The sequence below is a fragment of the Tachypleus tridentatus genome, chromosome 1, assembly GCF_004210375.1.
Source record: "Tachypleus tridentatus isolate NWPU-2018 chromosome 1, ASM421037v1, whole genome shotgun sequence".
Taxonomy (NCBI): Eukaryota; Metazoa; Arthropoda; class Merostomata; order Xiphosura; family Limulidae; genus Tachypleus; species Tachypleus tridentatus.
Window position 1 is genome coordinate 151,263,055 of NC_134825.1, and position 24,401 is coordinate 151,287,455.

A 24,401-nucleotide genomic window follows, 5' to 3' on the forward strand; every position below is an offset into this window, starting at 1 on the left:
GGGTCTCAGTAGAGGTAACCTCAGTAAGACCAAGGTTTCTTTTAAGTGCCGGGGCTGTACAGCCAGGAGAGAGACCATATGTCATCTTAGCGGTCAACATCCGAAGTTAAAGTCGATGAGAATACGCCGTCACAACAAGATCTGTGACCATTTGGTAAAAGATGCCTCCTATAAAGGGTGGAAGATTCTTCAAGAATTCACCCTTAAGACATGTAATGGTGAACGCCGAAGACCGGATCTGATCTTCCATCGTGATGATAAAGCGGTGGTTGTTGACGTGACGGTTCAATACGAACTCATGTATAACTCGTTACGAGAAGCATACGAGTCGAAGGTTTCTAGATATCACGATCTAGCACTTCAAGTAAAAGAGCTCACTGGTGCCTCTTACGTTGTTTTTCATGGTCTACCAATAGGTGTCCGCGTTGCCTGGTTGCCTGTAAACACGGAAGTTCTAGCAGACCTGGACATCAATTCCAAATATTTCGAAGAGTTCCTATGTAGGCGTACAATCCTATATACGCTTGATATCCTATGGAAAGCGAATAATGAAGAACATCTCGCTTAGTAGGATTTATCGGCTTCAATCGAAGTCTTTTCCACGTCATTCATTCATGTTTAACATCAGGCATCTGTCGGTATTGTTGACCCTGAGGTAAAATTGGGTAATTTGAAATATTGATGCCTCGTCATCTAATTAGTGACGCGCATGAACAGATTAACGAGATTCCCACTGTCCCTATCTACTTTCTAGCGAAACCACAGCCAACATTTTAGATTATTATTCAGTTATGTAATTTATTTGATTGTGAAACTAGTTTTTAAACAGTATTTTGGGACACTTGAATTAAGTGACGTTTTGAGTCATCTATGAATATTTGTTTAATAATGTATATTCAGTGGCACTTCTATTGAAGCAACGATTCAAAACTTCTTTCACGACACTCTGTGCTTAAACACAGTCGTATGGCACTTTCTGCTTAAATGTCGACCCTCTGGTGTTTAATAAACATTTTATATCTGAATTAAATATGTTTAAAACATTGATATTTGTGTGAAGATAAGTAAAACACACGTTTTTAATTTTTTATTAACTGACCGTTTTCTTCATGTGTTGAAATTCCGTTTCAGTTTGTAAGTAAAAAACTACTAAATATAATGAAAATAATTAGTTTAAAATAAGTATATTTATCACATAAAACGTCTATTTAAATCGCATATTATTTATTTGATTTTACTTTAAGAAATATGTGGAAAAGCTATTCCGGTTAAAGCTAGGACGCATATTTCATTCAGTGTATAAAAGGCGTAAACGAGATGTTGTGATCGTTGAGCAAAAGATAACAATTATATCGATATAGACACGTATTTTAGAAGTGCGATATTTATGTATAGCAGATCATCCAGACCGCACCATTTTTATATAAAATAATATTATTAACAACCAGAAGCCTAAATACACATTTGTCAGCCTCAGTGTTTGTTATTTCTAGTACCAGCATGTTACCCATGTGACAAAAAATAATTAGTGGCCGAAATTAAGGTTAACGATATGATGGGAGAGATCAGTAAGAAACTCATGTCTTGTTACGTTACTGCCCACCAATTACCTAATAGGAACCACAATTACAACTGATATACTGTTTATTTGAAGCGTATTTATAAGCAACATAGACTTTTAGAATGTCTGAAATAACATATCCACACAAAGGATAAGCCAAATATATCCTAAACGATATTATAACATTAGTGATATGTAAATTAACACTCGTTTTTAAAGATATTCTGTAACTAGTACTTTTATTATTCGGTTAGGTGATGGTATCAGTTATTTTTCATTTATCCATTCATTCTGTATCAAGTATTTGATGTTGACAATTACCACTTTCTTTTAATATTAGGCTGTCAGTTAGACGTAATAAGGATGACAAGAAACACACGATTATGAGAAGCATTTTTGAGCAGAGCTTCAGATCAATCGAAGTATATTTTTATATTGAATCTTAAGCTTCACAAGACGTTTCCGAAAGTTCAAGACTGAACGAAACTCATGGTTTTAGCATGACGAGCTACAGATCTGAAGGTCTAAAGCTCGAGCCACAATGTACTAGTTGAACCTGTTTCGCACTTTCACCTGTATGAATGTTATAACTGACACTCACACCAACTATTTAGTTAAAAGTATCCATGTAAACGGCGGGTTCTATTGACTGGTTGTCCTTCTAATTAGCTAAGTCTTTCACGCTGAATATACGGAATACTTGAAAGTTTGACATTATAAATATTACATTATCAGATTACGACCCAGCAGAGCGTATCAGTAGAGTTTGAGCAATAGAAAAAGTATTTTATTCAGAAGAATTGAAATTCAAATTCGTAACAACATTTGAAGGTTTAAAATACTACGATAAACTTGTTGCCAAACGTACAAAGGTAAAGTATTTGGAAATGCGACACCTAAGCTGTAAAACTTACAAGATGCAGAATATTATTAATTAATTTATAAACGGACCAGCCAGTCATTATGTAAGGAAGTAGTGTTCAATCCGGGTTGAAGGCGGATGCATTCCTGAGGTTCCCTTGGTATTACTGAGTTTTCACAAAATTAATTTTAGTTCTTCTTACGTGGACCATTTCTTCAATTGATGTGTTTCCCCTGTGTTTTGTCGTTTGACTGATATACAATCATAGTCTTATCCTATTGAGTTTCACTCTGAAGGGCTCGCGTGGAAGCTGATAGTTGTTATTCCTGGTAAATCAGTTATATCGAGTGTTTATTTATAATGAAGATATATTTTGTTACTTACTTGGAACGTTCTTTTTTTTTCTTTGTACTTGAGTATAAGAACTGTTGTATCGGTAGAAAGTAAAACAAGCTGGCAAAGAAACTTTCCCAAGTGGTGTTTCTGTCCCAGAGTTTTTAAGAATATTTATACACGTGAAAACGGCATTTTTAGCCGAAGCCTTGGTAATTCCGGGAAGGCATATAGTTGCCCTAGAATTCCAGATAATTGAAGGTTAAATGTACGCTGTTTTCCTGGAAAAGGATAATCCCATATAATTATGATGTCCAGTTAGTAGTGTGTGGTGATGATTAGCTGCCTTCCCTCTAGTCTTATACTGCTAAATTAGGGACGGCTAGCGCAGATAGCCCTCGTGTATTTTTGCGCGAAATTCAAAACAAACCAAACAATAGAACTAAAATTAAAAATGACTTAAAACAGTAGGAAACTGGTTTTTGAAAACAAATAGTGTTTTAGTACAACTAAAACAAACACGAGTATCCATTTTGAATTTAAAAATAAAATGATTTTAAATTGTATATTCGTGTATAAATAGTAATAGTTATTAACGTTTGCATATTTAAAGAGTAGAAGTTATAGAATATTTAAACTTAGAGACTAATAAAAATTCAAATTTAAAAGAGAACGTTGAAAATTTTGGCAAAATACTAAGAGTTACATTAATTAAAATATATTCTTTGAAAAAAATGCTAAACGTTCAGATGCTAAGAATTTTTTTCACATTGATTGTTTGTTTGTTTATTTTGAATTTCGCGCAAAGCTACTCAAGGGCTATTTGCGTTAACCATCCCTAATTTAGCAGTGCAAGACTAGAGGGAAGGCAGTTAGTCATCACTACCCCACGCCAACATTTGGGTTACTCTTTTACAAACGAATATTGCGATTGACCGTATAATTATAACGCCCCCACGGCTGAAAGGGCGAGCGCATTTCATGCGACGGGGATTCGAATCCGCGACCCTCAGATTACGAGTCGCATGCCTTAACGCGCTTGGCCATGCCGGGCCATATAAGAACTAAAATGTTGATTTACAACACTTATAAAGGAAATTACACACAAACGTTTTGGTTACTTAGCATTAAAAACCCCATAACAGACATTTATTGATAAAAATGAAAATAATGTAACAAAGTAAGAGATTATTGATCGATTACAAATGCAAGGGAGATTTTAATTTTAAATATAACTATATAGGATACCAGATAATTATAATCAATAATATTTACTCAAACGAACTAAAAGCTCTTGTATTAATCATAACTTGTATTGAATCATTTTATAATTGAATTTATATTGTAACGTATTAGTAATTACAATATAACTAGTTTCAATGTATGTATTAAAATAGACAAAAACATCTGAAAAATAAACAAATTATATATTTACAATAATTATTGTGTTAATGTATATATTAAGGTGTGGTAAATGACTAATACATGAATACGTTTTACTAAGTGTTGACTGAGGATAAATAAATGATGTGGTTTAAAACAACACTGATTCTTCTTGAAACTTATTCACTGCCATCTAGGAAATAAAATATGAATGATTTTTTTATTTGCAAATAAAATCAGCATTAGCACAAGAATGAAATTTCCACAAATTTTTCTGAGCCACCCGACCGGTTATCTTATGTTACAGACGTTCCATGACGAAATACTCATCAAAATATGTGGTAAGAATTGTGTATCGTATCATTCAAGGAACCTTTTTTTTATACTAAAACATCAGCTCTGGGCCATATTTAAATAATTCATGTACGACAAAAAAAGGTTTATTTGTTGAATGGCATAAACTGTGTATTTATACAAATGTTATCGTGTAGTATATACTTTTTATCTCATGTACGTTTAGGTTTACTATAGACGTTTCTTTATGTGCCTTGAAGCATCGAAGGAAAAGTCATATTTAATCAGTATTGGTATTTTCAACTTGAATCGCACAAGGACTAAACGTCCAAGTTAGAGACATACAGTGGGTATTTTTCTTATAGCAAAGCCACATCGAACTATCTGCCCAGCTCACCGAGGGGAATCTAACCCCTGATACCGCTGTACTAGCGGGGGGCGGAAATATAGAGCGTCTACAATATATACAATGAAAGATACAATGGTTTTGAACTACAAAAACATGGCACTTGTATTCCTTATAGTGGATCCGGCATGGCCAGGTGGGTTAAGGCGTTCGACTCGTAATCTGAGGGTCGTGGGTTCGAATCCCGGTTGCACCAAACATGCTCGCCCTTTCATTCGTGGGGGGTTATAATGTGACGGTCAGTCCTCCTATCCGTTGGTAAAAGAGTAGCCCAAGAGTTGGCGGTGGGTGGTGATGACTAGCTGCCTTCCCTCTAGTCTTGCACTGTTAAATTGGGGATGGCTGGCGCAGATAACCCTCGAGTAGCTTTGCGCGAAATTCAAAACAAACGAACAAACATCCTTGTAGCGCCTCCACAGCTGGAGGTAAAGGATGCGTAGAAGCATTGTAAGACTTATAATACACCTACAGCTCAAAATAAAGAATTCTCAGTGGCATCGAGGCACGTGTCTTGGATTTGTTTTGAATTTCGCGCAAAGCTATACAAGGGCTATCTGCCTTTTCTCTCTAATTTAGCAGAGTAAGACTAGAGGGAAGACAGCTAGTCATCACCACCCACCACCGACTCTTGGGTTACTCTTTTACCAATTAATAGTGGGATTGATCATCATATTATAACGCCCCCACGAATGAAAGGGCGAGCATGTTTGGTACGACTGGGATTCGAACCCGTGGCCCTTGATTTACGAGTCGAGCACCTTAACCACTTGGCCATGCCGGGCCAACTCATTCGGGAAAAAGGTCATTTTACTTTTTTAAAACCAACTGGTCACGTTCGATTATCAGACACAAATAAGTGGTGTTCACATAAGTGTAGAACAGTTAAAGTGCTCCGATATGGGTTGACGATTTATCTTATAATTTAATTTTCAACACCTGACACTTTTTCAGTAACTTTAAATAAAAGTTTTAATTGGATTTTATCATAGATGTATATTAGAAAATTTTCAAGGTTGGAAAATCAATTTACAGACATTGGGAGAAATGATATTTATCTATTTATATATGGACCCGGGTAGGCTTAGTGATTAATGCTAGGTTGCGGAGTTTAGGCTGTGATGTTCGAATCATTATGCCATTAAGTACACTATTGACTTTCATTCCTCGGTACATCATAAAAGTGATACTTAATTCAGTTACTTCACTTATAAAGATGGGCGAAATTTTTGCGGAGCAGGGTGTTATTCACTATCTTCTCCCCCACCCCACAACCTGCAAGGATCTTTGGTCTGACCTTTTAGCATTTATTGCCACATGTTTCTAGTAATTGATCGCCAGTCCACTTTTTATTTTCAACTCGTTATGATTGTTGCAAACTTCATCCGTATCTCGTTTATTTTTCTGACTTTGTTTTCAATAACTTTCGTTACAATGCAGTTTGTTTACGCTAATCATATATTTTATTGTGCTGTCGATAATATGGTCTACAATACAAAAACAATGACAGACCTTGTTATTTTACTATTAGGCAAATAAAATCTAAATAGATATAGTTGCAGAATTTAGAATTTTTCTACGCTTGTTTATTAAACTTTGAAAAACCAACCTCTTTATATTCTAGAAACTTTGTGTAACAGACTTTTTGTTACATTTTCTGTTCCCATTATTTTTGCACTTGATCAGAGGTTTTGCTAATCAAAGAATTTTATAATATACATGTAAGAACAGAAAGTCAAACGTTAATCCTGACAGACAAGTAAGTATGCAAGCAGACAGAGTGAACACACCTTGAATAAAAAAAAAAAATCTGATAATCTCAGTACCTTATTTCTTTATTTTCATTATTTTTTATTTTTATCTTTTTATGTTTATCTTTTTCTTATTCTAACTTGGGAGAGCAGTCACCTTCCCACAATTGAATGCAGGCAGTGAAGGGTGATATAGATGTGGGACGTTGTAGGCTTGAGCGCTCACTTCCTGCTCTCCTAATTTCTGATCTAATTGTGTCTATTTCTTACGAGTATGTGAGACTAGCGAATTGGAGGTTAAGACTGATAGACGGTGTATCCCCACCGCGATGTGGGTCCTATTCCGCAGTCACTTCCAAAACCTAGGATACATTTTATAATCCCACGTTGCAGCTTGTAACCTAGGACCTTTTTTTTTTTAAATGTAGCGTATTTTGTTTTAATTTTAATGTTTTGGCTTAAAAATTATGGTTATAATTAATCAGCGGTTGGGATTTGCTGTTTCTAACGCAGTCCTTCTTCATAACTTTGTTTACTTATTTAACTTTATTTAAATGTATTTGTTTAATTTGCAAAAAAATGGCTATAATATATATATAATGATAAATTTAATTTGTAGAGAAAGCTGTTAATTTTTTAAATGCAACACAATCTTTCATTACATTATACAGCGATTACGTTTTAATCTTATCGTTTCTTCTGTGAGTTGAGGAACATTTTAAAGAAACTTGGATTCAGTTAGATGTTACTAGTGAAACTAATTTTATATATATACTATCACGTGTACTATTAATATTTAATAGTATCCCAGTAAAATGTCCACTAGAAACAGAGGTAAAGAACCGTGCACCGTTCTTACGTGGAACTATTATTACAGCATAGTGCTATATGAACTGCCTTTGGTTAATGGTGCAAAGACTTTTTCTCAAAAACCGATATTTGGTTTTCAATCGTTAATAAAACCATTTTTAATGCAGTCAAAGATTAAATAGTGTAATAGTTAACATGTAATTACATACAACATGTTTTAATACCTTCGCCCTCTGAAAACGCTTATATTGCAAGTTGTAACTAAATTTGATATAAATATATATATTTATTATATATATTTGATATAATACTTACAAATTACACCTGATATTCTGTGAGTTCTACACCCTGTTTATGAAAATAATAGAGCACTGCAACCAAGTGTTGTTTATATAACTGATGGCACGTAGTTGTTCAAATGTTAGCTAAAAACGAACTGCTACTGACAACTGTAAGATTTTGGAACATGTTGGACGAGAATCTTTTACTGCAGTTTTGACTGTAATATTACTCATATTAAGGAAAGTCGACGTCCATATAGACCAGACTGGAAACATCTTTGTTTAGTAAATTCATTATATATATCTACACATATATAGATAATCATATATAAATCTTCACTGAGACAAAATTAATCACTAAAGTCAGAAAATGTATAGAAGCCGCCATGATAGCACTTAGGAGCTATTTAAACCGAAAACAAATATTTTCTCATTAATTACGAGACGCGGCTACCCTCGTAATGCACGATAAAAGCAGAACACTCGATATAGTAGCTCTGTTATGGAGCAAATGTGGCATTTTGCACTGAATATTTCTCACAACGTAACTACATCATTAAAGAAGCTTCCTTTGTATCAGAAAACGGAAATATTGTAACCGCAAACGTATTTTATGATAATGAATGCAAAAGATTCAACTTAAAAGAAGATTTATTTTAGAATGGCTGCATAAGGCTACACAAAGAATAATATGTGCTTAAACGTTCCTAATTTATAACTGAAAGACTAGAGGGAAAGCAGATAATTAACAGCATCCTTTACCAACGTTTTCACAACTATAAGAGAATAGTGGAATTTAAGTGTTTCTCTTATTATACATCCATGGCGTCAGAATACGAAGTGCGCTTTTACAACAACAGGACTCGAACCAGGGGCCATTGGATTCATATTACGGAATTCTAGCTGCTTCATTTGTAGATTGCTCGATCGTCAAATGAAAGCAAATAAATTATTTGATAGATTGTTTAGGCAGAGTATTCATGATGAAACTTTGTATAATGGACGGAAACTGTCTGTTGTGGAGACACAAGTGTAGAGGACGACGTTTCGAAAGTCTTCTGCCTTTCGTCTTTAAATCAGCGTGTGTGTAAGGTATTGTCGGTCTTTTATAGTGCCCTGGTTCATTGTGGAGAGCGTGTTATGACTGCTCCACTCTACAAAGTTTCAGCAAATAAATTTTTGTCATCATTTCTCGCCTGTGGAACAACTAAAGAATAATTTGTATAAGTTACTTCCATGAACTGAAAGACACGAATGATGATGCACGTTATTTCTGAAAAGAAAAAGGATAAATATATCTGTCCAATTGGCAGAATATGCACAATCGAGCATTTAATCAGAAACAAATGGATACATTTCTGATAGCTTTCATTACTTGTTTCTACTTTCTGCTTGTTTGTGTTAATAACGATAATGCATGATTGATTAAAAATCTCTATTAAACAAATCGTACGAATCAAATTTTTCAAACATTTGTCAACAAATACAAGATAAATGTATTAAGAAACAAATATAATCAGGCAGGCGCGTCCATCAAATGTCATATATAAACATGCGTAAACTTTTACATGTTATGTAAAGAATCAAAATTATATTTTATTTTCGACTTAAGGATTATTCTGTGGAAAACAAATATCCGTCTTATCCGTTCTTGTTACAAGATTTCGTTATTTCATTTTCGCATGGGTAACTCAGTTTATAGATTTTTTATTTGTTATTAAGCACAAAGCTACATAATAGGTTGTTTTCTTGTTTTTGAATTTCACGCAAAGCTACACAAGGGTTATCTGTGCTAGCCGTCCCTAATTTAGAAGTGTAAGACTAGAGGGAAGGCAACTAGTTATCACCACCCATCACCAACTCTTGAGCTACTCTTTTACCAATGAATAGTACTATTGATCGTAACATTTTAACGAATCCACGATTGAAAAGGCGAGCATATTTGGTGCGACATGGATTCGACCTCGCGACACTCAGCTTACGAGTCGAGCGCCCTAACCACCTGGTCATGCCGGGCCTTACACAATGGGCTACCTTTGCTCGGCCCACTGGGCGTATTGAAACTAAAGTTTTAGCGTTACAAGATCTTGGGCTTTTCACAGAATCCACCAGCGAGTAGGAAGGGGCACTATAAAAATAAGTCAGTACTGTTTCGTTTTAGCATTGTTCTATTTCCAGTTAAATAAAACCAATAAACATTATTTTTCATAATAAAACTAATTAGAACTATTTCTTTAAAAATGCACTTAATCTGCAGGGTTTTATTTGATAAACATAGTTTACCTTCAAAATAAATCATTCAGATTTTTTAAAACTAAATTCGTCATTGTTGTATCTTTTCAAAATTAAAATTAATTAGTTTCATTTTTGTCATGTAAAAATTAATCAATGTTGTTACAACATAAACCATAGTTTGCCGACAACTATAAATGATTTGGTTAAGCACAAAACTACACAATGTGCTATGTTCATCATGATTTTCGAAACTTGATTTTCAGCGTCAAAAGCTTGCAGACTTTTCGCTGAGCCATTGGAAGGATAAAAGCTATAAGATAACTTCAGATAGTATGGTTAAAGCCTGCAGACGTTTTGTTGAGTCACTGGGAAGCTAAAAGCTATAAGTTAGCTTTAGATAATATGATTAAAGCTTGCGGCTTTTCGCTGAGCTACTGGGAGGCTAAATGCTATAATGTAACTTTAGATAATATGGTTTAATTTCGATTCAAAGTATTAAAGTTGCTGAATAAAGTATGTGATCTTATTATCTCCTGTTTCACACGAAATGAAAGTTGGAAAAAACTAACATTAGATATAAACAGTAAGAAAAACATTCAATGACAAGAATATCTCACCTCAGGTTTTCTTGTGGATCTGTTGTGTAGAGACTCGAAACCAGCGGTGATTCTTCGAAGCAGAAGAAACCCCTTAAAGGATCAAAGAATACCAACATTTCTTGTTGCGGAGCTTATATCACAGGTATGAAGAAACGTGGTTGGACGAAATTGGTCCAATCAAATTCACGGAACTAGATTTGCGGGGGTGTTAATGTGCTGACAAATAAAAAATAGTCTTATACTTTTAGCTGTGAGAAAGTCTCTGTTGAAATGTATAAACTAATAGCAAGTTATGAATTAAAGCTAAGCAATAGAAGGTAATACCAGGAAAGTTCTACGTTCTAATTGAGTTAAGTATATAGTGTATACGTGGGTTTACATGACATTTCATCAAAAATATTTTCTTGTAGCTCTGCTACGCTATACTTTTTGTGGTAATTTAGAAATAAATTGAGGGTAATTTTTATTCTAAATTATTTTCTTTATTAAATTGTTTAGACTTTTCTTCGAAAACAAATCGGAAATAGAAAGCTCTCTGTGTTTTAAAGATATAAAATTCATTGTGAAATGACGAAGAAACTTTGTTTTGTTTGTTTTTTTGGAATTTCGCACAAAGCTACACGAGGGCTATCTGTGCTAGCCGTCTCTAATTTAGCAGTGTAAGACTATAGGGAAGGCAGCTAGTCATCACCACCCGCCGCTTGGGATGCTCTTTTACCAACGAATAGTGGGGTTGACCGTCACATTATAACGCTCCCACGGATGGGAGGGCGAGCATGTTTGGCGCGACGCGGCGCGAACCCGCGACCCTCGGATTACGGGTCGCACGCCTTACGCGCTAGGCCATGCCAGGCCGACGAAGAAATATCAATAGTGTTTTAACATAAACTTTACAAGAGTAGACACAAAGATACAGTGAAACAAGAATCGAACAACGGATATATTTTGAGGTTCGAGCTTTGTACTTAATATTAAACAACAACTGTTAAGGTTCTAACTTTATATTAATAATCAATTTACGTGTACAATATTTAATGGTAAAGTTAAAAAAATACACGAGCTTATCACACAAGCTTTAACTAAGAATATTACATAATTAGTATTATTATTAGTAGTATTGAAACAAACGAATTTGTTTGTTATTCAAAAAAGGTTGAAACTGTTTCTCTGTTATGGGAAAATAGCCTTAGAATAACCTTTCTGGGTATAAGCTAAAGGACGTTAACTTAAATTGAATTTCAAATATCATACGAATGCTTCGATTCCGTTCTTAAATAAACATGCATTCTGATACTAAGCCTTTTTCTAGTATGAATTAAGCCTTATGTTAAGCTGAGCACTGAACAAATACGTGATGGATAAATAGATATGTCCTTACATATAAAAACGTAAACCCACGTGTTTTGTTTTACTTAGTTTTATACTTACCTCACAAAACTTCACGGAATAAATGAATATTTAAAAAAACAACAACAAATATTTCAAACTGAGAGATCGATTTCAGATGCGCAGATAGCCTAGCTGCTTTGCACTATTGAGCCTCAATCAACAAAAACAACTAATGTTTTCAGTTAAATACTTTTAGCGTAATACAAGTGTTATTATAAATAGATTTCGTAGTCATATAGCTGACTTATATACAAACATTTGGAGTTGAGCGTAGCAATGAGGTCAGCATGCTTGGACTGTGAATTCAAAAACGTATGACTTTTGAACCATTTCTGCAAAAAATAAAATGCTCTTCGCATCTTGGAGTCGTGTGTAACTTTCTAGACCAATAGTCAGAAAGAATAGCATCAAGTTGAAGGTAGGTGCTGTTTATTTCCTTCTGGTCCATCAGCTCAAATTTAGATCTTGTGTAAATTTTAGAAAAAAACCCAACCAAAGAGAATGCTTGTCAGTGAAGACGTCATTGATACAATACACTTGTTGTATTAAGTTATGTAAAAATATTAATTAATTTATATAAAACATTAAATAGTGTAAAAATTCACAAGTCGACTCCGAAATAAAAGTGTTTCAGAGGAGATCAATGTATAATATCAAACAAGGGTTCTATTTCAGTGTTAAAGAAAGGAGATTTGAAGCTGGGCAGATACGTTAGGATTTAAATTTAATAATCAGAAAAATACTTTATTTCATGGGGAATAATCCCCCTCTACACTCTCTGAAGTCTGTAATGCTCTACTTGAATTGCCAAAACATGTGATGAACAAATAATATGAATAAATAAAACTAATTAAGGTAGGTATTATACTTGTTAATACTTCATATCACAATACTAATATTTCAATATTACTTTCAAGCTGCTCCTATGAGTTAACTGACAAACATGCAGTTTATTTGTCTTGCAATAACAGAGATTTTAACTAACAGATAGTTTCGGTATTTCTCTTTTGTGTTTAAAAAAATAGCCAACATTCCTACTTTTCTTTTTATCTCAGTTCTTTAAAGAAATCACTTTAGTTTTTTTTAAAAAAATCGCTTCTAGTGATATATATATTCATACATTCCAATAAATGACATGATTGCATATTTGAGGAATTTTAACACACATTTTAGGATATTTTAGTGTTAATCAATTAAGCTGCTTACAAAACAAATGTCACACTATTTTATACTTAGAAAGAAATTAGATAAGAAGACGCGACAAAAAGAAAGATGAATAACTTGGATCGATAGTAATGACGTAAACAAGACTTCTTTCGAACAGTGAATTATAGAGTTGGAAGCGGTACGGTATGGTGAGGTGGTTAAGGCGCTCGATTCATAATCTGAAAGTCGCAAGTTCGAATACCCGTCTTACCAAACATGCTCACTCCTTCAGCCGTGAGGGTGTTATAATGTTTCGATCAATCCCAGTATTCGTTGGTAAAAGAGAAGCCCAAGAGCTAGTAGTGGTAACTAGCTACTTTCCTCTAGTCTTACCCTGCTAAGTTTGGGACGACTAGCGCAGATAACTCTCGTGTAGTGTTAAGCGAAATTCGAAAACAAACAAGAGTTGGAAGTATTATTGTATGTTTTTATAGCAAAACCATATCGAGCTATTTGCTGAGTCCACCGAGGTGAATCGAACCTCTGATTTTAGCGTTCTACGTCTGTAGACTTACCGCTGTATTAGCAGGGGACAAAGTTACACATGGGCTATCTGCGCTAGCCGTCCCTAATTTAGCAGTGTAAGACTGGAGGGAAGGCAGCTAGTCATCACCACCCCACCGTCAACTCTTAGGCTACTCTTTTACCAGCGAATAGTGGGATTAACCGTCACATTACATCGCCCCTATGGCTCAAAGGCCAAGCATATTTGGTGTGACGAGGATTCGAGCCCGTTACCTTCGGATCACGAGTCGAGTGCCTTAACCACCTGGCCATGTCGCTCCGAAGTATTATTAGAAAGAAGTTTAATTTTTTGTCATGACAAGATATTTTAACATGCTTTATTTTTATATCATTCTATCGGTGTATTAAAGTAAGCAGGTGTATGTGTTTGAAACAAGCACATTATCAATGAATCTGAAAAATATAAAATTACACGTGGGTTGTTTGGAACCCTTAAATTACTGTTTTATCGCAATGTTCTCAGTTTGTGTAATTCGTAACTCTCTGACTAATTACATAGTTAAATGTATCTAGATATTTTATCAATTATGGTAATATATTTATAAATCTGAATATGAGTTTGAAAACCACTAAATTATTTATTTAAAAATAATAATAAACTGCTTTCTCTACACTGCTAAATTGTAAAGCAGAGAAACTAGCTTTACAGTCTTGTTTTCGATGGAACCTGTTTGTAGTAAATCCTTCATATGAAAGTATGATGTTTTTATCTGTTTAACAACGTAAACACCTAATTTGATCCGACGTTTAATATGAAGTATCCACTTTTCTAAACATGTTCAATAACATTAAAAAAAATTGAGAGAACTATAATTCAAACTTTAATTATTTTAGCCACCTAAGTTACAGACTCTGTCATGAATTAGATCTTTAAGATAAGCTTATTTAAATACTGTTGATTACGATATATCTTAATAGATAAGTCGGACCTGAATTACGGATGTATGAATGCTTGATCTAAGCCTGACTTATTTTATCATAAATTATAAACACATTAGAACTACGCTTTTAGACTTCTGACTTGTACTTTTTCTACTTATTTAAGTAAAGTTTAAAACTTGTCAACCACTCAAATATGGTGTTCTACTTTAGTTACTCTCCATTTCTACAAAGTTGTTTTTTCTTGATGGCTAATTTCTTCTTACAGATAACCAATCGAAACGAAACATAACTCAACTAGAATACATCTTTGAGTTAACTAAACTTACAAAGCCTTTTCTCGCTATGTAAACTTTGCAAAATTTTAATTATTCTAGATGTGTAGGAACATGTTTATTACTTTTAATGAGAGCTAGAGTTTTACGGAGTGAGAAAGAAACAATAAGGATAATGGGTTTCTTAGAAAAACATGTTTTAAGAACTAACCGCACCAAAAGGTTGCACTTTACGTTTCTCATCTCTCCAGATTTGTAACAATAAAAACAAAAATTAATTATAATCCCAAATAAAAATAACTAAATATATGACAGATGAGAAATTATGGCGCAATCTTTTCTTCATGTTCTTTTCTGCTGTGGAAGGCTGAGAGTAGTGACTCATTCCATGATGAATGTTGTGTTTGACAAGTTTCCTAGCAATGAAGAAACAGTCCACGAAATGAAATGGATATTATGAAGACTCCGAAACTGATATAAAGGCTGTAAAATGAACACCACTTATCTAAATTATTTAAAAACTTCCAGTACTAAAGAACCCCGCGTAATATTTTGTATTATGACCAATCCTCCTAAACCTAAGACTATCTCAAGCATTTTTGTAGAAACATATAAGTTTATTTCAACTTAATGACCATTTAGAAAGACACCCAGGGGCATAGCGGCATGTCTATGGACTCACGATACTAGAAACGTGGTTTCGATAGTGGTGGTGGGAAGAGTACAAGTAGCCCATTGTGGAGCTTTATGCTTAATTAATTTGAGAGTTTCCTGAAGAATAAACGGAAATTGAAGTATATTATGCTCATTGTAACTTTCAATACACCCCCTTCTTCAAATAAAATACGTTTTCAGACGTGTAAGTTTTAAGAAAACTACCGAATAAACAAAATACGTTTTCAGACCTTTAAATTTTAAGAAAAAACTACTGAAACTGTCAGCGAGAGATTACTTTCAAAACTACACAACTCCATTTATTTTATGCAGTGTGAATATCACTAACCCTACTATGTTAGGCATAGCTGAATGATATTTAGAGAATATGTTAAGAACCATAAATATTCTACGAATGAAAAAAATGCCTTTCCATATCCCAGCTTTCAAACCCACATGATGATTTTAACTTTTATTATTTTCTGAAACATATACTGAGATCAAAAATATTACAAACTGCTTCTTTGAAATTTTTTTATCCATACGGCGTTAACTACATTTTTTTTAATATATTTTACCTCAACATTTTTTTTTACTGCAAACAAAATAAAATCAGTCACTTTTATCTTATTTCTGTCTTCAAACTTTGTTGTTTTTTTTTCTAACTTCAATTCTTATTCAAAACATAAAACTGTTCAGGACATCCAGAAAGTAATTTTTTTTTCAGCACTGAGCTAGAGAGATTCAATTCATCTCTCCAAAAGCAATGTATACCTCTCGAAAACAGACAGGAATTTGTCAACTTTCTTTTACCTTACGTGTCTAAAAATAATGAATAAAATTATTTATTACGTTTAATTATATTGTATATATATCTATACATTCCTGTTCTTTTTTTTACCTCAAACGTTTCTAGTTAATTTTAGTTGATAATTATTCGTTACTTATTGTGTTTTTAACTATGTAACCCAATTTCCTTTTATAACATTTCGTCAAATCTTAATTATTTCTTTCTTTCGCATGCCTTTTTGTCATCCTATTCTTTTCTTCCAAAACACTGAAAATTACAATAATTTCTGCAAACTTTTGTGTCAAAAGCCCTCTGGTTGAATAGCAATAAATCTTAGTATTTACGACGCTACAGTCTGGGCTCGAGCTCCAGTGCTAGGCAGACCATAAAAAACACATTATTTGGCTTGGCGCTGAAAAAACAACAACAAAGCTTCAACCTTGTCAAAATGGACATAAGCTTTTCCACGTATATGCCTACGACGTTACTGAAGATTACTTAACTGTGTTTTACACTTCACTCCTACTTCACGCCTGAAGAGGGAAGATCTACTTCCCAGGAGAGCTTGGCTTATCCGGTTTCTTTAATTATCATATGTAGATAAAATATAGAATAAATACCTGATACTTCTACCGTTGGAGGTTTCGCGTGATAGTTGTGTTTGCTACTTTGTTGGCAGTCTCGTTTTCATTAACTGCTGATAACTGCTTGTTTGCTGAAGGCTTAATAATGCCATTATCTCACCATCTGCCAGCTTCCTGTTATTTTATCTGGTTCCAGATCTGCCACAGTTAGGCCAACATTAAATCCTTGGTCACCCACCCTTTCATCAAAACATTTAATGAACAATGTAACGTTGCAAATTCAAAACAAATCTAATAATTGTGATAAAACATCGGGTTACATTGTAGAAGATACTTTTTAACCTTCTGTTAAGGTAGCCTATTGCCAAATTTGAATCAGAAATGCGTGAAAGTAGTATTTTACACACGCAGGTTTTTGTTTAATGTTAGAATTCTATAAATAAGTTAGATGTATAACAGCTGAACGTTTATTTGAAATGCTAAACTTTACCGACTGTGTACATAGGCTTACACATGGTTAGCGTGTTGGTTTGAAGATCAAAGGGTCTGGAATTTGAGAAGTGCTTCGCATTTCCAGCTGAAGGTGAGTTACAAGAGTGACAATGAATCACGCTTTTTGATTAAGAGTAGCCATTTTAGGCAGAGTGTGCTGTCGACTTGTTTCCTTCCCTTTCATTCGCAATTTAAAACTGAGGATGGGGATACATGAGATATATTGGTCGCTGATATGGCTTTACCAGAAACATAAGTTAGCAATGACTGATAAGGAAAAAAAATTATTTATACTCTGAACAGGAACATTCAACAACTTATTTTCTTTTATAATTTTCCATGAAATTTACACTTTATGTTAAAATCTGAATCACCGTTCACACTCAAATACGACCAAACCACTAGTTCCGACTTGCCACTTTGGCGCAACCTAATGTTATTGTGCTGGATTGTAAATCCGAAAGTTCATGGTTCACGTCCCATTATGCTCATGGGTGCGTTATAAGGATGATAGCGAAATCAGATTATTCAATTAGTGTAACTTAAGGTTTAGCAGTGAGTGATGTTGACTAGATATTTTTTCTGTTGTTTAGCAGTGAGTGATGTTGGCTAGATATTTTTCCTGTTGTTTATCAGTTCAAAATTAGAGACATTTGCGTGATTATCGAAAACTACAATCAACCAGTCCTTCAAATACAAATAAACGTCTGGTACTGTACTGCTAATCTCCTTCAGAGTATAACAGAAAGCAGAATTTAAGAAAACTAACGTAATATTTTGAATATTATGTATCTAAGCGTCATTTTCTGAACTGAATTCATGTAAACACGGCTGAATGTCAAAATCTGAAATCACGCTCATCCGGATTGCAAATTCTGAAATTTTGAACTCCATTCAGTTACTACCAACAGCTAGTTTTGTATGGTATTGATGAACTTCAACAGTACTACTAAATGTTATATTCTGAACATTTTCATTCTCCATTCAGGTACATTAGAATAATAAATCTTAACACTTCTGACTAAGGATTAAGAAATATCAGACTCTACGAACGATCATGTAGATACGTTTTATTCTTATAAAAGAACTGTATAAAACAAATAGTGTTTGATATTGTCTTGTATATTGTAAGAAGATTGCATATCTAGCAGGTCGAATAAAAAGGTAAAGTAATTGCAAGAATGGATGGAAGTATTTAGTAATTGTGATGTGTGTTCCCAGATAGTACAGAAAACATTTAAACCATTTTGTGTAATTTGTCTTCTTGTTTCTACTCATTTATTTTGGTAGTTTAATATTGCTGATGGAACTAAAATTGTTAGATAGATTGTTGGATCCCAAACTGGCTATAAACTTGAGACTCAGAATGTTATGTGAACAGTAGCGGAAATTGAATTTTGGTTAATATGACAAGAAGAACAATTAACAGGCCAGTGCCTAATCTCTAAGCCCTCTCGTGGGAATTGACGTAAATAGTGCTGATGTTCACTTTCATTTTTGTAAACAACGGTATTCATTAGATGACATACTTTTACAACATCAACTTTACGAAGACTTTGCTCTTTAATATTCTTCACACGAGTAACTGTTCGTAATGTTATCCAGCCACCTAGAATAGAGTGTTATTATTTTAAATAATAATTATTCTTCAACGTGTTGAAGACTAAACCTGTTATTTTTCTGACCAGGCTTCTTTGGTTACTGTCAGTCTAATGATAAAAAAACACAACATTATTACATTAAACTGATATTGTAGTTCAACTCTTTAACAAATGAATAACCATCAAATTACGCGTAATAGATCATTCACAGGTTATCGTACTCTTTAAACTGTAAACAGTTTTATGTCATGCTTAACTAATTGCTTTATCGAAAACTGGCACATAGGTCACATGACTATACAACTTTGGGGCATAAGCTAATATTTTAGCAGCACTTAGCCAGTATTCTTTCTTTACGGTGGGCCTGGCATGGCCTAGCGCGTTAAACAAACAAATTTTTTACGGTTTCAAGTTCCTGTCAAAAATGATAAGGCTGTTTGATTTTTATTTTAGCACTTACTGTTTCTGTTGAGCACGAGTTTTGTGATTTTATTTTCAAAATGTCTTATTGTGTGTTTTTTAACGGACCAATGCGTTTTTTTTTTATTTTCAGAGATAATCATGTTCAACCAAGTCAAGAAAGATTAGGAATATATCTTTACATTTTACCTCTATCTTAATTAATGATTTTAAAAGGAAATAAATGAAGTTTCTCTTGTAGTATGACTATGAATAATTCGTTAAATTTTATATTTAAATATATTTGTAATTTTACTGTTTTTTGACATAGTATATTTCGTTCATATATACAGGCGAAATTATTGCATTACAAAGAGTTCACACGAACACTGCAGACTTTATTTGTAAGGAGTTTGTTTGTTTATTTTAGAATTTAGCGTAAAGCTACGCGAGAGCTATCTGCGCTTGTCGTCCCTAACTTAGCAATGTAAGACCAGAGGAAAAGCAGCTAGTCAACACCACCCACCGCCAACTCTTGGGCTACTCTTTTACTAACTAATAGTGGAATTGACCGTAACATTATAACACCCCCTCGGCTAAAAGGGGCGAGCATGTTTGGTGTGACGAGGATTTGAACCTGCGACCGTCGGATTACAACTCGAGTGCCGTAACCACCTGGCCATGCCGGGCCATTTCTAAAGAGACAAACATTATTTTACGTCAAAGAGTATTTGAATATTACAGCTTCAATTTGCTCAGATCGAGAGAAGTAATGCTTTACATCAAAGTTGAGGCAAACATTGCTTATTTGGTTAGCTCTGGTAATTTCACTTTACACCAGAATTCATATAAATGGAAGTAGCGCTTTGCATCAAAACTCGTGCAAACACTGCAGTTTTAACTTGTGTACAAACACAGGAGAACTTAGTTGTCGGTCTACGAATTAATAACTGTTTTTTTGAAGTGGAGAGCTGACTTTTACGATATTTATTTGTTCACTGAAACACGAAATGCTTGTTACATGGGGCCCCCCAGTGGCACAGTGGTATGTCTGCGGACATACACAGTAAAAACTGGGTTTCGATACCCGTGGTGGGCAGAGCACAGATAGCCCATTGTGTAGCTTTGTGCTTAATTCTAAACAAACAAACAAATTGTTACATGGGGCTGACAAGAATGGTGAAAGATCGGTGTTACATACGATATCTGGAACATTATATCCGAAACACACATCTATTACACTAAATTATTGTTTGTATTTTTTTCTTTATTATGTCTTCAAAACTCAGATTACGGAACGATACAGTTCATGTTTTTGGTGAAAACAAAACAAAACAAACAATATGGACTTGAGAATAAGTACTCATCTCATAGTAAATTATTTTATTTATGTGTCTCATGAAATTCAGTGTTATAAGTTTCTCATATTACAAGAGGTAACATTTAGTTCGAAGAAGCAAATGTTTTTTCTTTCTTTCGTCTTATATTATGACTTAATGTTTGTAAAATTTTCCATAGTTTAGGATTTCCAAATATTTATAGCACTAAAGCACGTGAACGCAAAATTATTTTTTGCGCTTAATTTTTTGTTTTACGTCTTCAGGTATCATCAGACAACGAAAATAGTTTTCTCACTTCATTTATTGGTTTTCTTTTGCATAGAATATACAAAAATTATCGCTATTTTCCATTTGTGAAAAAATGACAAAATATTATCAGTGAATAAAACTACAATATTTTTCCTTTTTAAATTCATGTAAAAAATAAATTAATTTGACGCATTATAAGCCCCAGAAAAACAAAATAAAGTGTTTACAAAACATTAATAGTTTTACATCTATGAGCAGAAGTAAACTTGATGTGATGGATGCAATTGTTTATCAAAAATATTTCTTTATTTCAGCTTAATCAGTTAGAATGAGCTAATGACACCTGTTAAAATGGTTAACAGTGGATCAGGTGCGCTTATAGTATTAACTAAAAAAGCCTTTTGCTTGGAGTTGACGTACAATATATATATAATCGATGATACTGTCAACCCTTTGAAATTGCTTAGAACGTTGAGACAAAAATAATTTTTACGAAAGTTCAGAGACCTACTCGAACATCATTAATAAAAAGTTCATTGATCTTATGATACATTATATAAATTGTCATTACACTTTTGGGCATTAGTGTATTTATCGGATATGCGCAGTTTAACAGGAGTTGATATTGACGTATCGGCTATTACTAGTCTGCGTTTTATTTATGTGAAAGGTGGGAGAAAAATCTTGCTTTTCAAACCCAGTTTCTATCTCATAGTTATTTGAGATATATACATGCATATATGTAGATATATACATACAGCATGGTCACTTTGCTTAAATGATGTTGTACTTGAAACTGCATTATCCGTAGTATATTTTTTCTTTATGGGTTATTCTGAAAATTTAAATTGTTTTCTAAAAATATTCCAAGTATTAGCTCATCATTTAAGTTATTAGTTATATCAGTAGACAATAATTTCAAACATGTTCTTTGTTTGTTTGTTAGTAAGCCCAAAACTATGCGATTGTAACCACAGCTGGTATCGAAACCCGTTTGTTAGCAACATAAGTCTTCAGACTTAGCGCTGAGTCAGTGGGAAGTTAAAGATATTCCAAAAGTATCATTTTAACATTTAGTTTACTAAAGATCACTCTAGAATTATTCAAAGAATGTTAACAGATCGTTCATCTTTACAGTTTATATTAATAGTGGATTACTTGGCAGGATATAGAGGAAAATGTCATTGTCTCTAATGATATTTTACTCTATATCCTGTCAAGTAATCTTTAACTGTCTCTAACGAAGTCATAGTTCCACGAAGTGGAATCAGAGGATAATGGTGGATTGCTAGGTTGCCATGACGTAAGAGACAATGAAGAACATGACACACGTCAACGTGTCTCAACATGGCAAGGTTTAAAACACGAATTCATTAGTTCTATATTTAAATACATTTCCTCTCCATTTATACGTAAATCTTCCTGGAAAGAGATGCTTATTTTAAATATCGCGCAATGCTTTAGAATTTACTGTTTCACTAATTTGACTCTTTAATTATAAAGCAAGTGATTATTTTAAAGATGTCCAGTAAATGATCACAATAAAAAAATTCTGGATACTATCCCTTTTAACATGTTATCAAGTTTTTCACAATAACGATTTTGCAGTCTGACCTACATAAAAAGACATATCTATTGATGTGTAGCTAAAGCACAAAGCTGCACAATGGACTATTTGTGCTATGCTCACTACGGGATCGAAATTGTATTTGTAACGTTGTAAGACCTCAGATATACTGCTGCACCGCACGAGGCAACATTTTTCTTAAGGATGTTTTTACATGAAACATTTTACAACAAAATCATGAATATATAGTCCATTACTATCTTTGCGGAATCCAAATTTAGATAGGAATTTTTGTTTCGACATACGTCCACAACGACATTAAGCATTATATATATACAGTGGTACCTCGGTTCTCGAACGATTCCCTTCTCGAACAATTCGGTTTTAGAACATTTTGTTTGAGAAAAAATGTCTTGGTTGTCGAATAATGTCCTGAAAAGTAAACTAAATGTCGTGTGGAAGGCTAATAGTAAAGCATGAATAACCAGGTAATTTTTAATGGAGTGAGTCCCTGAAATGTTTGCCCCAAGTGTAAAGATTTACCTCACGAAAAAAACAGTTACCACTCAAGGCTCTTCTTGTGATGGACAATGCACCTGCCCACCCACCAGGCTTGAAGGACGGGTTGGTAGAGGAGTACAGTTTCATTACGGTGAAGCTCTTGCCCCCTAACATGACTCCTCTTATTCAGCTCCTGGACCAGCAGGTCATATCGAACTTTAAGAAACTCTACACCAAAGCACTGTTTCAAAGGTGCTTTGAAGTGACCTCTGACACAGAGTTAACCATCAGAGAGTTCTGGAAAAATCACTTTAATATTTTCCATTGCTTGAAGATCATAGACAAAGCCTGGAGGGATGTGTCTTTGAGGACCATGAACTCAGCCTGGAAGAAATTGTGGCCAGACTCAGTAGCAGATAGAGACTTTGAAGGCTTTGAGGCTGAGCCTGTTGTCGAAGATATTGTCTCACAAGGCAAGTGTATGGGCTTGAATGTGAGTGGTGATGATGTGGAGGAGTTGGTGGAAGACCACAACACTGAGCTCACCACGGAAAAACTCCAAGACCTTCAGAAGGAGCAGCAACAGAAGGCAACTGAGGAAGTGTCTTCAGATGAGAAGGAAGGAAGGGAGGATGTTCCTAGTTCACTAATCAAGGAAATGTGTGGAAAATGGGGAGAGTTACAAAGTTTTGTGGAAAAATTCCACCCTGACAAAGCTGTAGCAAACCGCAACATAAACCTTTTCAATGACAATGTCATGTGTTATTTCAGAAACATTTTAAAATGCAGGCAGAAACAAACCTCATTAGACAAGTTTTCAATGAAAAATAGGTCCAGTGAGTCTCAAGCAGGTTGTAGCTGTGCAAAGAGACAGAAAAGAGAAAGAACCCCAGAAGGAGAGTTACATGACGTTTTTATTGAAGGTGACTCCCCTTTCAAACAATAATAATCCTCCTACTATCCACGTTCCTCACCACCTTTCACTTACGCCATCAGCTCTCCTCAGCACAGGTAAAGTGCAGTTAAATTTTCATTTATTGTTTTTTTGTTGTGTTTATAGTTTTTGTGGTTGACTTTATGCATGTATGTATTATTATACAGGTATAAATAAGCAATATTTTTACTTAAAATGCTTCATAATGCGTAATTTTTGGAGGTCTGTAATGGGTCAATTTAATTTACAGTATTTCTTATGGGAAAAATTGATTCGGTTTTCGAACAGCCTTTTCAGATATCATATATAATTATTCTAGACTGAACAGTTTCTGAAATTCACTGGAATTCTGCATATTCTAGAACGTTTATAGTGTTGGTTAAAACACTGCAAAAATGCATTTCAATTCGTAAAAGTTATAGTTCACCGAGTTACAGTTGGAATCTCCAGCAGCTGGATCGATAAGATCAAAAACATAGAGTGTATATCCTCTCGACTTTTCGT

At 34.1% G+C, this 24,401-nt stretch overlaps 1 long non-coding RNA gene across 1 annotated transcript in view; it reads left to right on the forward strand.

Moving 5' to 3' along the window:
* Nucleotides 1-19,557, forward strand: part of LOC143227193 (uncharacterized) — a 29,151-nt gene extending 9,594 nt beyond the window's left edge. Inside the window, exons 2-3 of the long non-coding RNA XR_013014930.1 lie at nucleotides 10,536-10,654; nucleotides 19,461-19,557. This is a non-coding gene — a long non-coding RNA (uncharacterized LOC143227193). The remainder of the gene's footprint in view (nucleotides 1-10,535; nucleotides 10,655-19,460) is intronic.
* The last annotated feature ends 4,844 nt before the right edge of the window (nucleotides 19,558-24,401 follow it).